The sequence below is a fragment of the Zootoca vivipara genome, chromosome 4, assembly GCF_965207765.1.
Source record: "Zootoca vivipara chromosome 4, rZooViv2.hap1.1, whole genome shotgun sequence".
NCBI classification, from domain to species: Eukaryota; Metazoa; Chordata; class Lepidosauria; order Squamata; family Lacertidae; genus Zootoca; species Zootoca vivipara.
The window spans coordinates 8,055,425-8,070,876 of NC_142587.1; the positions used below are offsets into that span (position 1 = coordinate 8,055,425).

The 15,452-nt window shown below is 45.2% G+C and overlaps 1 pseudogene; it reads left to right on the forward strand.

Moving 5' to 3' along the window:
* The first annotated feature begins 9,626 nt into the window (after positions 1–9,626).
* Positions 9,627–14,863, forward strand: LOC118085392 (branched-chain alpha-ketoacid dehydrogenase kinase-like; annotated as a pseudogene).
* The last annotated feature ends 589 nt before the right edge of the window (positions 14,864–15,452 follow it).

Genomic DNA, 15,452 nt, shown 5'->3' on the forward strand with positions numbered 1-15,452 from the left:
CGGCAGCGAAAAGATGGCGAACGGCACCCAGTCAGCGTGAGCTCTCCGATCTATCTTTTTAAAAGACTGTTTTTAATTACTATAGAAATTTGTTAAATTCGGTATCGTCTTGGTACCCTTTAGGCTTTTTTAGTTTTTAGTTTTTTAGTTTTTTAGTTTACTTTTTAAGCTAGTACTTTAGTTATTTTAGTATTTACGAGGTTATCTAGGAGATATCCACTGACCTGGAATCCTGGGGGCAGCTGCATGAAGAGAGAAATGACTCAACAACCGCACAGCACTGCTGATAATAGGAGAGGAATTGGGAAACGTACCAGAGATATAGAGGACATAGAGGAACTGGGGTGCCTGCCTCTTGCCAAGCAAACTAAAATTAGTGAACCTTCCTTTGAAAGGACAAAGGATACTTTTAATATTCCAGTTTCGAACACTTTCGCCCCGCTAGCAGAGATGACTGATGAGGAAGTCACCCTGAAAGAACCTTTTGATAACCTGGATGCTAACCCTTCAAGTAATAATAACATCAATTTAAGAAGATCTACAATCACTGATATCCATTCGAAAGACTGTATTAAAGATCAAGAAAGCTGCCTCGCTGGTGCATTATCTGAACATTCGACCACTTTAGACCTTGTTGCAAAAACGGTGGACTGTATCTTTAAATATATAAGAGACATCCGAGGATCCTTAGAGAAGATTATTTCTCTTGTATCACTAAAAGGTAAAGACAGTCCTCAGGAGGCATTACCAGAGACTAGAACTACACAAATGCCCAGAGCACCTGTTTTACCTCACACACCTCGCATAACCCCTCAGGCTGCTTGCAACCATGAAAATGAACAAAATAAGGATGAACAACATTCTATACCTTCCCATAAACTGTTGCTGCAAGCTACCAAAATCTGCCTAACAGTTTGCCCCTTCAGAGGCCAGGTGATTAACTGGTATTACAAGAGTGAGATAAGGAGGCATCTAGCTGGACTTTTGGGGGTAAATCCTTACTCTATTGATTTGATCCATATTGATCATGTTAGCAGCAGGCCTCAGATGCAGAGAGTGCTGCTCTCATTTGAATCCAAAAGGTTCCCTACACGTATTATGTCCATAAGAAGATATTTAATCAATTTTGGAATTTTTGCTACAAGAGTTTTTGCTAATACCAAGATATACCCTCTTTTACCTAACTGCTTGCTCAAAAAGAAAGCAGTTAAGTCTGAGGGCCTACCAGTTACCACGACTCCAACTCCCCTGGTTGCAGACCTAATCAGCTGGATTGATGTCCCCCTTCCGCCACTGACGAAGGCTACCCATTTGGAGAATTCCATAGAGCATGAATTACTTCTATCCTTTTCCCACCTGCCAAAATCTGAACGAACAGAGATAACGGACAGATTGGACGAATTGTTGCTCTGGCTCCGTAACTCAGAAGACCATGCCCATATAAATAAGATGAATCCCCCCCCAATTTTAGACCATCCTACTGAAGCCCAAGTGGAGCCTGTTTTAATAACCCCCAATCTTCAATATGGCAGTACATTCCATGGGGATGCTAAGCCTGTGCAGGAACCAGTGGGAGATTCGACAGCCCTTTGGTCAAACTCGGAAGCTGTGGCACGGCTGAACGCCCTTTTGGAGGCAAACCGAAAAGGTTGCCTTCCACCTGCCTTACATTGCATGTTCCCTACAGCAACTGTTGACCTAAAAGGTCCATCTCCCTCCACCTTAGATGCAGAGGCCATGGATCTGTCACTAAGTGATACCCCTGTGCATCAGGACTTACCCCTGCAGTTACCAATAATTAAGCCCCAGTCTTTGGCTGTTGCTGCAGTAAGTGAGGCTCGGAAACTGTCTGGCAAGCAAGCTACAATTACTTCCTTCTTCCAGCCTATTGCTCCCCCTTGTAGCAGGCATTCCCGGGTGGATTTCTCTGAGCAGATTCCGCAAGGGCCAGCATGACCCAAAGGGGTGACCAGGAGGTCACTTACTTTCTTATCCTGGAATGTAGCTGGTATTAAACCTAAGTTGATGGACCCATCCTTTGTTGCTTACATAAAAAGCAACCGTATCCTTTTACTGCAGGAGACATGGGCTTGTGAGGACTTCTTTTTATCAGGGTATAAGGGCTTCTACCTGAGTGCAAAACAGAATCCGTCATCACCAGGTAGGCCGCAAGGTGGGCTGGCTACCTTTGTCTCCTTGGCCTTAAATCTCCAGGCGGAACAAATCGACATCCAATCGTCATCCATGCTAGGTGTAAAGCTACAAACAGCAGAGGAAGTGTTTGTGGTAATCAATGTCTACCTGCACCCAGTTTATAAGAAAAATCTGGTTGACCAGAGATGGAAGGAAATTCAGTCGACACTCGAAACTCTCCTCGATAAATACTCTGAAGCCACCTTCCTGGTCGCAGGAGATTTTAATGGCCGATTGTCTTACTCTGATAAATCCTTATTTACTAAATACAAGAAATACCCTCCATTATCCATCCTAACTACAGACCTTTTACCCAGGAACTTTAAAGACAGTGTTGCCACATATGCAGGCCTTAAATGTAGGCAAACCTTGTTGGCCCTTAATTTTCATCTGTTAAACGGAGCTCTTAGTTCTGATTACCCAGCTGAATTTACTTTCTGGTCAGGTTCCCGAGCCTCTACCATTGATTTTATCTGGACATCAGTAGAGTTGATTCCCAAAATCACTAACTTTAAGGTGGTAACAAGGCTGGAAAGTGATCATTTCCCCTTAGAACTTTCCCTGACCCTGGCTGGAAATCTGGACACGTATTCCTGTGTGCCTTTAACAAACAATCAGCTGCAGATGAGGCCTATTGCCTCAAAATGGTCCGACAAAATGGCTCAACGGGTAAATGAATTCCTTTGGTCTGACCAACTTCAAGCGACAAGGGACTCCCTTATCCAGGCAGATGAGCCACTGCCAATATATGATAAGCTAGTAGATCTGCTAAAACCATCTATGGCTCGGGTTCCGGTAATGAATAGTAATCATTTCCCTCATAAAAAGTGGTTCGATGAGGAATGTAGACACTTTAAGAGCCATCTGTATAATGAATTCTTGGCATATAGGGCATCAAATGATCCCGTGCCTAGTAGTCACCTTATGAACCTCAAGAGAAAATATAAAGCTCTATTAAAGGATAAGAAGCTTGCGGCAGAAAGAAACAACTGGAACAACCTTCTAAAAGCTGCAGAGAATAGAAATCCCTCCTCCTTTTGGTATCAAATTTCCCAATATCTGGGCAGACCGTCGATAAGGATAGAACCCCAAATTTCAGCTGACACCTGGGAGAGCTTTTTCGCTGATTTATATGCAGCCCATGCTGCTGGCGGAGAAAGACCAGATTTGGCCCCCATGCCTGAGTGGGACCCAGTTACCTACTCTGAAGTGGAAACACTTATAGACCAATTTAAGGCGGGCAAGGCACCCGGAGATGACCTTATATCCATTGATGTTATCAAAGCTAATAAGGATTGGTGGTGCCCACTCCTAGCAGCACTTTATACTCATATAAATAAAACAGCGAAGTTCCCCCCAAGCTGGAACTCAGCACTGATTGTATTAATACATAAGAAAGGGCCGCGTACTGACCCGGCCAATTTTAGGCCAATCAGCTTGCTGAATGTTATCGGGAAGATTTACTCAAGGTTTCTGCTCAATAAATTAACGATCTGGATGGAGAGCAATAATATTATCGCAGAGGAACAAGCGGGTTTCCGCCCTGGAAGATCGACAACAGACCAAATTCTAATCCTGAACCATCTGGCCGACAAATATGCTGGCAAAGGCCTAAAAGCCCTCCATGTCGCCTTTATCGACCTTAAGCAGGCCTTTGATCTAATCCCCAGGAACCAGCTATGGACAAAACTGGCAGCGACGTCTATTGACCGCCGCCTCCTTTTGCTGATTATGAATCTGCATACAAATACCTTCCTGAGAATTAGGCTAGATGGCAAGGGGTTAGTCTCTAATCCGGTTGCCACCACTAGAGGGGTAAGACAGGGCTGCTTGCTTGCCCCTGCCCTATTTAATTTCTATATTAACTCACTAGTGGCCCATATGACCAATGCTGCTTTCCACCCGCCAAAATTAGCAGGTAGAGCCTTGAATGTCCTCCTGTATGCGGATGACGCCGCCCTTTTAGCTACCTCCCCCATTGGGTTAAGGAGGATGCTTCGAGCTCTTCATGAATACGTGACCCAACACGAGCTCCATCTTAATTATGCCAAGACCAAAATAATGGTCTTTGCTGCTCGACCAAAACCTAATTTGTGGTCAATTAATGGTATTCCCATAGAGCAGGTTAGTTGCTTCAAATACCTGGGTCAGATAGTTCGATCAAACAGGTCCTTCTTGGCACACAGAGAATATATAGCCGCAAATGCTTCTAAAGCAGCTCTGTTGATTAGATCCCTGTACTCCAAGAAACAGGCACAAACAGTGGATGTTGCCCTGCGACTCTTTAAAATGAAAGTTCTCCCACTACTTTTGGTGGGCATTGCCTTGGGTACGCGTAGGGACTTTGTAAGATTGGAATCCATCCAATCACAATTCCTCAGGGCCATTCTCAGGATCCCCCCTTCTGTTGCGGGTGCGATCATGAGATTGGAGACCGGTTGCCAAGCCTTTACGTATGTGGCCCTGAAAGCGAAATTATGGCTATGGCTCAAACTATGTTTCAGACCGATGGGTTTGGCCCCCCTGATTCTGAGGGATAATTTTAAATCTCCATGGGAAAGGGAAGTGGTAGAGGAAGTGCAAAAGTGCGGTCTGTCCTCCCTTTATATTGAGTCCATGACGTTCAGTCGCGCTAAAGCGATGATCGCTCAGAGATTGGGGGATATCGCCAGACAGGAGGACATAGCCCGCGTGAAATCTGGGATGTTTTTAGGGGAGCAGGTGTATCGGTCTGCACCAGCCCGTTACCTGGCGGATATCCACTACGTGGAATACCGCAGACTACTTACTGCGGCTAGACTGAATGTCCTTGATTCGGCGGTTTTGAGGGGAAGATTTGGAGGAGTCCCATATGGTCAGAGAATGTGCCATTGTGCCTTGGGTGAGGTAGAATCCACAGAACACATTCTACTGAGTTGTCCCTTTTATAATGATTTAAGGCAATATCTTATAGACCCGTATTTATCTCAGTTTAGTTCCCGACCAAGAGAACGGCAGGCAGCATATTTGCTAAACAAGCCCACTGGGAAAATAACCTTCTCAGTGGCTAAATTCCTTTTCCTGGCGCTCAAGTGTCGGAAACGTATAATCGAATGTCTTGATGTGGGTTACCTGTAGGAGGTTTAGTAGTGCGGTCATACCCCATTTATGTATCCCGCTGATGCCCTCAGTTTTATATTTTTATGTATCCCGCTGATGTCTTCAGTTTTATATTTTTTATATTTTATGTATCCTCCTGATGCCTTCAGTTTTATATGTTTATCTTTGTATTGTGAAATGTTTTTGTTCTGACTATCGGTCGAATAAAGTATATTGATTGGTATTGCCTAAATTATTGTTCCTATTTCAGATGCTACCAATTATTGACAGGAAGGAATGTTTTGAGAAATGGAGGAAAAGCCTAAGTAAATTTATATGGGGGGAAAAAACACCAAGGATACAGTATAGATTATTAACGGATACAAAAGATAGAGGTGGATGGGGAGTACCGGACCTAAAACTGTATTATGATGCTGCGGGCTTGTGCTGGATAAAAGATTGGGTTGAATTGAGAAACAAAGAAATTCTAGATCTAGAGGGTTTCAATAATATGTGGGGCTGGCATAATTATTTATTAGAAGAAAGGAAAGGGGGATATGAAGAAATAACAAATCATGTTTTCAAGAAATCTTTATTAAAAATATGGGCCCAACACAAAAACATTCTGGAGCCGAAAACGCCCTGGTGGGCATCTCCAATAGAAATGACCATGATGATCAAAGACAGCAGACGAAAAACCTGGCCGACTTATTCAGACATTCTGGAAAAAAATGGAGAACAGATAAAGTTAAAATCATACCAACAGATAAAACAGGAGTGTACAAGCTGGCTACATTATAATCAAATTCAAAGTATTTTCGAAAAACATAAGAAAATTGGCTTTCTGGGGAATAAATCAAAGTTGCAAGAATTATTATTGGGAAATGGGGATAAGGCAATGTCTAAATTATACAATTACCTTCTCGAATGGGAACTTAAGGATGAGGTGGTAAAGGTTACAATGGTGAGATGGGGCCAAGATATAGGAAGGCCCATATATAGCTGCCAATGGGAAAAAATGTGGAAGGAAGGGACGAGATTCACGGCGTGCTCAAGTATAAAAGAAAATATATTAAAGTTGTTTTACAGATGGCACATAACACCAGCCAAAATTGCGAAAATTTGCAAAAAGAATTCCAACATATGCTGGAAATGTAATAAGGAAATTGGCACCTATTACCACTGCTGGTGGGAATGCGACGAAATTCGGAAGTTTTGGAACAATGTTTATGAAAAACTGAAAAAGATGCTGAAATTAACGTTTGAAAAAAAACCTGAATTATTCCTATTGAATATGGTCCCGAATAACATCCCAGAAGAGAAAAAGAATGTATTGTTGTATGCAATTGTAGCAGCTAGATTACTTATAGCCAGAAATTGGAAAGGAGGGAAAGTACCATCAATCTATGAATGGCAGGAAAAATTAGTAGAGTTTATGAATTTGGCCAAAATGACCGCGGTAATTAGAAACATCCCCAAACAAAAATATATGATTGAATGGAAAGGTGTAGAGGAGTATTTCAAAAAAGAAAAATTTAATATTGATTTGGTGATTTGTCTAAATTGAAAAAGAAGCAGGAAATTTTATTAGATATAATGATGTAATTAATGAAATAAAGAGTGAGAAGTAAGTTAAAGCAAGAAGGGAAAGAAAGAAGGAAAGCGATGCATGAATAGTAGGAAGTATTTTTGCTGTATTTTTATTTTCTTTTTGTGTGTGTGTATTTTATGTATTATAAGTAAGTATTTTAGCTCTATCCTCGTTCCTTTACTACTTAAGTCTTATTTGAAATATCGAAATTATGGTTTGAGTCAAGGTTCGGATTAAGATAGGTTATGTTATGTTAATTTCTTTATATTATGCTAATTTCTTTATTTTGTTAATTTTGTTAATTTGTTATTTGTTATTTTGCCAATTTATTTATTGATTTGTTAATTTGTTAATTGTTTATTTGATTTTGCTTTGTCTATTTTGTATCGTTGTATAATTGAAATAAAGTTTTTCTTAAAAAAAAAAAAGATTCTTTGCCTGTGTTTCTTGTTTAGTGTATCTCTCGATTGTATCACACAAAAACACAGTCTTGGTATTATAGTGTGCACAGGTACTATATTAGTATATAATCTTATTTTTCAATAAAGTGCCATTCATCAATTGCCTGGCAAGGCTTCTGTTGTCCCCAAGGCAGTTTATGTGTGGAGATAAAGGTAACAAGGTAAGTTCGCTCCCTCAAATCAACTTGAATTGCACCTATCTCTCCTAAATTTGACATGCTTCATTTCTTCCAAAGGGTCTGCTATACTTGCAAATGTAATCCAGTTCAACAAAAAAGATTTTTTAAAAAAAGTTATAGGCTATTCCCTAAACAAATAAAAAGCCTTAACATTTGAAATCTCTTTTCAGAAAAGAAATCTGTACTTACTTTTCTGAAATTGGATTGGCTTCACCCACTCAGAAAGGACTACTATGTCTGCATTTCCCCCCGTTTCCACTAAAAATATATTTAAAAAGTTATGGGCATCTCCTTAAAAATAAACTTTAAAGACTAATTACCGACAACCTCAAACCATACTCCCATATATCTAATTTTGGGCCCATTCTTCCCTCTCAGCGAATTAAGTCATTTAAAAAAGGTTATAGCCAGTTCCCAATCACAATCAATAGGAAGACACCCAAAGATTAAAAAAAATGAATCAAACTGAGGTTTAATCTGAAGCAAAGAGTGTCTTTTCTGAAATGAAGCAGCCCCCTATCCAAACCAACAAAGTGACTTCTGGTGCATTTTCCCACCTATAAACACTTGTAGTAGAAAGTTCATCAAAGATGGTCTCAAAATGTATAGGCATTCTGTACATATGTCCCATAGACATTCAAACTGAAGGAGATGGCACCATGCAAGACATGGAGATTGGTTTCCCCCTCTAAAATATCTTATTTAATGATAGAATACATTTTGCATCTTGGTGTGAAACCATTATCATGTTCCTGTTAGCTAACATAGCCACAGGTATCCGAAATGGACAGCACTCAGCTGAAATAAAGATCAGGGACCCAGGTGGCGCTGTGGGTTAAAGCACTGAGCCTAGGGCTTGCTGTTCAGAAGGTCAGTGGTTCGAATCCCTGTGCCAGGGTGAGCTCCCGTTGCTCGGTCCCAGCTCCTGCCAACCTAGCAGTTCGAAAGCACGTCAAAATGCAAGTAGATAAATAGGAACCGCTCTGGCGGGAAGGTAAACGGCGTTTCCGTGTGCTGCTCTGGTTTGCCAGAAGCGGCTTTGTCATGCTGGCCACATGACCTGGAAGCTGTACGCCGGCTCCCTCGGCCAATAATGCGAGATGAGCGCGCAACCCCAGAGTCGGTCACGACTGGACCTAATGGTCAGGGGTCCCTTTACCTTTACCAATGTTTTCAATACACAATGTTGAGTAAAATTATCGCACATCTTTGGCTACTTATGTTTTGCCTTTTTGTAGGCAACAAGCAAAGCAGAGAAATCTGTGAACAGTTATCTAGAACTGGCAGTGGTCTGGATGAGTGCTGATTGTAGGTGGGCCAATCAGTTTAGGAGTAAGTCAATGTGCTGCTCCAGGTGGGATCATAACATCCCTAAAGGAGCTGGCTTGCTGCCTAGCAGTGCTGATAAACTTGGCTTAATGTTTGGTATGCAAGTGGTGCAGAGAAGCCTTTCCCCAGTTACACCTGTTGTAACCAGTTAGTGTCTGGACACAATTCAAAATACTGACTACGGCTTTAAAATCTCTATATGATCTGGGCTTTGGCTATCTGAAGGAATGGCTTCATCATATTTCTCACCCCATCCACTCCTTTGTGATCTAAGATAATTTCAGAGGGTTGGCTGAGGGTTCTGGTTCCATATGAAAGCAGAGTCTTCTTAGTGGTGGCTCCATTCCTTTAGGACTCTGTTCAGATAGGCTCATCTTGTTAGCTTACTGTTGTTATTTCAAAAAAAGGTAAAACTTTCATTTGACACGATACTGAAATGCTAATAACCAAGGCTTGTAGTGTTATGATTTTCTGCTTTTTATTATGCTTAGATACACCATCACCTTAATAGTGCTCTGATTATAAATTAATTTTATTATATTTTATAATAGTTTATAGGCTTCTTAAAAAGCATTGTTGAGAAGTTGGGTAAATCTCAGAACAACCAACCCAATGAACAAATAAACTGAACTTACTCATTTTGAAGCACAGAATTAGGCTGCATGAAGTAATGATCTGAGTACATTACATCTTTTTCCCCATAAAATGTGACCAAGGACCCGGATTAAAAGAGGGCAGCGGCTGCTTATTCTCCTCCTCCTTTTGCTCCTCCTCCTCCTCGTATTCTTCTTTGTGGCGTTGAACCCCCCTGGGGATCCCGGGAGCACCATATGGAAAAGGACCCCGAGCTGCTTGAGCAGGAGATGGAAACGGAGCTACCTGCCCCTGTAGAGCAAGGAAGCTGGCATAAGATAACCAAGTTTACTTGAGGTTCCTACGGAAGAGAGAATGATGTGGAAGACATTGCTGATGCTGGAGCTGGGGGGAGCAGGGGGCCGTGCTCCCTGTGCTCTCCCCTCCTTCCCCTCGGTCCTGCGGTACTTGTCCTCTTCGGCCATTGACCGAGGAGGCAGACTTAGTCGTTGTCTGAGGACTATCCCTGCCTCCAGGTCTGGTCCTGACCGGACGGATATTGGAATAGGCAAGGGATACCCACATGACCTGAAGGTGCTGCTGTGCAATGCCAGGTCGATGATGAATAAGACCACCGCCATTCACGACCTGATTGTGGATGGAGGATTTGACCTGGCATGTGTGACAGAGACCTGGTTGGAGGAAGCCGATGGGCCCGTTCTTGGCGCTGCTTGCCCACCAGGTTTCTCTTATGCACAGCAACCCAGGCCATCTGGGCGGGGAGGGGGGGTTGCAGTGATTTTTAGGAAGTCATTAGTTTGCACCAGGCGTCCTATTGGGAAGACCCAGTTCTCTGAGTGCATGTTCTGGAAGTTGGGCAATAGAGGCAGTACAGGATTCCTTTTGGTGTACCGACCTCCCCGCTGCACCAAGGATTCCCTGCCCGAGCTGCTTCAGGTCGTGTCGGATGTGCTCCTGGAGACACCTAGCTTGGTTGTCTTAGGGGATTTTAACATCCATGCCGACACGACCTTACAAGGAGCCGCTCGGGACTTCGTGGAAAGCATGGCCACCATGGGGCTGTCCCTGAATAAGTCTGGCCCAACTCATAGCCGCGGACATGCCTTGGACTTGGTGTTTACCTCTATGGATGTTGGTGATCTGACATTAAGTAAAAGCGAAACAAAAGAAGTGCCATGGTCAGATCACTTTCTGGTGCAACTGGACTTCTCCGCAACCCTTTCCCTCTGCAGGGAGGTGGGACCGATTCGGATGGTCCGCCCCCGCTACTTAATGGATCCAATTGGCTTCCAAAGAGTGGTAGGGGATGTTTTATCCCATGTCGATGGCCTTTCAGCTGATTCCCTGGTGGCCCGCTGGAATGCGGAGTTAACCAGCGCTATTGACTGTCTGGCTCCAAAGCGCCCTCTCAGATTGCATGGAGCCCGGACAGCCCCGTGGTTTTCCCCGGCGCTGAGGGCAATGAAACAGTCGTTGAGACGGCTAGAGCGCCGGTGGCGGAAAACTCATTTTGAATCAGACCGGACACGGGCTAGAGCTCAACTTCGAGCCTACCAAGTGGCAATGGCGACGGCGAAGAGGACCTTCTTCACCGTCTCCATCGCATCTGCAGAAAACAGCAGCAGGAGACTCTTCCAGGTGGTTCGCAATTTAGCGGAACCACCTGCTCCATCCGGGCCCAGTACGGGCCACATGATCTCCTGCAATGATTTTGCAAAGTTTTTTGCAGATAAAGTCGCTCAGATTCGGGAAGAGGTAGACTCCACCGTGGGAGCAGGGCCGGGGCGGGGGAGTGCTAGAGTCCTGTCTAGTCAAGTTTTGTGGGATCAATTTCAATCTGTTACCTCCGAGGATGTGGACAGGCTGCTTAGACGAATGAAACCAACCACCTGTCTCCTTGATCCTTGCCCATCCTGGCTTATAAAAGCTAGCCAGGAAGGGCTGGGCGATGGGCTTCGCGGGTTGGTAAATGCTTCTCTCCATGAGGGAGCCTTCCCAGACCCGCTGAAAGAGGCGGTTATTAAACCGCTTCTTAAAAAACCATCTTTAGATCCGGCCAATATGGCCAACTATCGCCCAGTCTCAAATCTTCCATTCTTGGGCAAGGTGATTGAGCGAGTGGTTGCGGAACAACTCCAGGCACGCCTGGAAGAAGCGGACCATTTGGATCCCTTCCAGTCAGGATTCAGGCCTCATCATGGGACTGAAACTGCCTTGGTCGCACTGGTCGATGATCTCCGGCGGGCTAGGGACAAAGGTAAGAGCTGTTTCCTTGTTCTGCTGGATCTCTCAGCGGCTTTTGACACCATCGACCATAACATCCTTCTGGACCGTCTAGAGGGCTTGGGAGCTGGGGGCACTGTCATGCAGTGGTTCCGCTCCTTCCTCCTGGGCCGTGTTCAGAAAGTGGTGGTGGGGGATGAGTGTTCAGACCCCTGGGCGCTCACTTGTGGGGTGCCTCAGGGTTCTGTCCTCTCCCCCATGCTTTTTAACATCTATATGCAGCCACTGGGAGAGATCATCAGGGGGTTTGGGCTGGGTGTCCATCAGTATGCTGATGATACCCAGCTCTACCTCTCTTTTAAATCAGAACCAGTGAAGGCGGTGAAGGTCCTGTGTGAGTGCTTGGAGGCGGTTGGAGGATGGATGGCGGCTAACAGATTGAGATTGAATCCTGACAAGACAGAAGTACTGTTTGTGGGGGACAGGAGGCGGGCGGGTGTGGAGGACTCCCTGGTCCTGAATGGGGTAACTGTGCCCCTGAAAGACCAGGTGCGCAGCCTGGGAGTCATTTTAGACTCACAGCTGTCCATGGAGGCACAGGTCAACTCCGTGTCCAAGGCAGCTGTTTATCAGCTCCATCTGGTACGCAGGCTGAGTCCCTACCTGCCCACTGACTGTCTCTCCAGAGTGGTGCATGCTCTAGTTATCTCTCGCTTGGACTACTGCAATGCGCTCTACGTGGGGCTACCTTTGAAGGTGACCCGGAAACTACAACTAATCCAGAATGCGGCAGCTAGACTGGTGACTGGGAGCGGCCGCCGAGATCACATAACACCGGTCCTAAAAGACCTACATTGGCTCCCAGTACGTTTCCGAGCACAATTCAAAGTGTTGGTGTTGACCTTTAAAGCCCTAAACGGCCTCGGTCCGGTATACCTGAAGGAGCGTCTCCACCCCCATCGTTCTGCCCGGACACTGAGGTCCAGCTCCGAGGGCCTTCTGGCGGTTCCCTCATTACGAGAAGCCAAGTTACAGGGAACCAGGCAGAGGGCCTTCTCGGTAGTGGCACCCACCCTGTGGAATGCCCTCCCACTAGAGGTCAAAGAGAACAATTACCAGACCTTTAGAAGGCATCTCAAGGCAGCCCTGTTTAGGGAAGCTTTTAATGTTTGATGGATTTCTGTATTTTAGAATTTCTGTTTTTTTGGAAGCCGCCCAGAGTGGCTGGGGGAACCCGGCCAGATGGGCGGGGTATAAATAATAAATTATTATTATTATTATTATTATAGCACCATGAAGTGGCCCGTGAGCGATTCAAGACCATTACCTCCTTCTACAACCAGTTGGCCATTGATGTCACAGCTGAGAAGCCCACTGTGAGGTTGACTCCAACCACCATGTTGTATTCTGGACGGTTCCAAGATGGGAGCCACCTGCTGAAAAGCGCCTGCTACTTGCACCACAAACTCCCCGTCCGCATTGCTCATCGCATCAAAGGCTTTCGGAGTCTCCCCTTCATTATTGGGTGCAACCCCACCATCCTTCATGTGCACCATCCTGCATCTGAGCGTTCCAGAAACTGAGTGAATTCCCCCCGATCAAGGACCAAGAGTCAGAGCCCCAGTATTGCAAACTGGTCCAGCAGCTCCTAGACGACCACAAGGACCTGGTGATGTTGCTGGCCGAGGGCTTGCGGGAATGTCGGAAGCACATACAGGATGAGAAGCTGATCCGTTCTTTCCTGGACAAGACCCTCACCTCTCACCTGGGCATCTGGATGTTGGCCACTCATCATGTTGCCTTGCATGAAGACAAGCCAGACTTTGTTGGGATCATCTGCACCCGCTTGTCTCAAAAGAAAATAATTGAGAAATGGGTAGATTTTTCCAGGCGTCTCTGTGAGCACAAGTACGGGAACGCGCCCCGGGTGCGGATCAATGGCCATGTGGCTGCCCACTTCCCTTTTATCCCGATGCCTCTTGACTACATCCTTCCAGAGCTGCTCAAGAATGCCATGAGAGCCACGATGGAGTCTCACTTGGATACCCCTTACAACGTGCCGGATATCACCACCACCATTGCCAACAATGACATTGACCTGATCATAAGGATTTCAGACTGAGGTGCCGGAATTCCTCATGACCACGTTGAGAAGGTGTCAGATTACCACTTCACCACAGCAGAAGCGAGCGCCCAGGACCCCCGCATGAATACCCTCTTTGGGAACATGGTGGAAATGGGGAACAGCGCCCAGTCGGGACCCATGTATGGGTCTGGATTTGGACTACCGACCTCCCGTGCTTATGCCGAGTATCTGGGTGGCTCCCTGACCCTCCAATCTATGCAGGGGATTGGCACTGATGTGTACCTGCGCCTCAAGCACATTGATGGAAAAGAGGAGAGCTTCCGCATCTAGAGATCCCCTCTCTCGTCATGTGGGCTGAACCTCCCTTGGCTGCAGGAAGACGTTTTAGCACATAACACCAAACCTAATTCCCCATGGATCTGCTTGCTCTCCTATGGATCCCTACGAATGTGCTATGCTATCCTACAGAAGCTGAGAAAATAGTTGAGGTAGTTTCCTTCTTCCTGTGCAATTGCTGACGGGACGTCATCTTCCACTTATTGCTGGTTATTCCAATCCTTTCGGGATGGGTGGGAGTGCTCTGTGGTTAACGACAGATCTCTCGAATCCAGATTTACTGGGACAGCCTGTGGACATCTTTCATCCTCCCCCCCCCCTTTGAAAACTTCTAAAGCCATCAAACAACTGCTGTACACAGCCAGCTCATCCAGGCTCTTGTGTGGCCTAAGTTTTCTCTGTTTCTTCTCGTGGATACAAAGATTGGGTGAGCCGGAAGCTTTTAATGTCACATGTACTGATTCTCATTTGGCCCTCTCGGGCCGTTCTCGAACTCGCAGGAAAGTCTTTCCTTGTAGCACCCAGCGCCAAAAGAAAATCCCCCTTACATCTGCCAGGGGAGGAGTTTTTATTGCACCCTCTTTGGGGGAACCGAAAGCAAGACAACGGTCTTCAGCCAGGGAAGACTTTCTCCATTGCACAAGCACCAAAAACACCCCCTTCACCTGGAGAGGAAAATACTTTCACAACACCAAGTTGCCACCTTTGCCGCAAATGGTGTGGGATTCCAGAATGTTCTTCCCCTTTGCTGCATAATGATGTATTATTTCCGTCCTCCCTCTCTCCACTCGATCTTTCCTGTTACCATCAACTTTTTTTAAGAAAAGGGGGGGGAAATCAGGACAAAGGGTTTCCCTCTGCCCTCATCACTGTGTCGGAGGGATTTTTTTTTTTTGCTGTGATACTCCAATAAAAAGTGCAAATTCCCCCCCCCTCCCAAAAATGTGACCAAGTCTTAGCCTAATATTTGTGAATATCCTTTGTGAACTGTTCTTTGAGAAAATTAGGATAGGCATGAGAGATGCCCTTTTTGGGGGGGTTTAGAGAAACAATCCACCATGATTCTCTGGTGGATTACAATAAAATCGGGAGGACTGCAAAGTAATCCTATAAATCTCAATCACATACCATGTTGCTATAAAAGATTTGGCAGGGACTAAAAAGTGCTATATTGTTAGGTCTGTAAAGCTTCCTCTAGGAACAATAAGAGATATGAGTTTGTCCCTGTAGAAATCTATTTCAGCACTGGTAGCAGAAATCTGGGAAGTGTGTGTGTGTGAGATGTAAAGCAGAATTCATTTACGCTGGTACATTTTTTCTACCTGTACTGCTGAGGGTTGAATTAGTTGTGTGAAAGGTTCTGTTGCCTGTAGTGGCTGGTG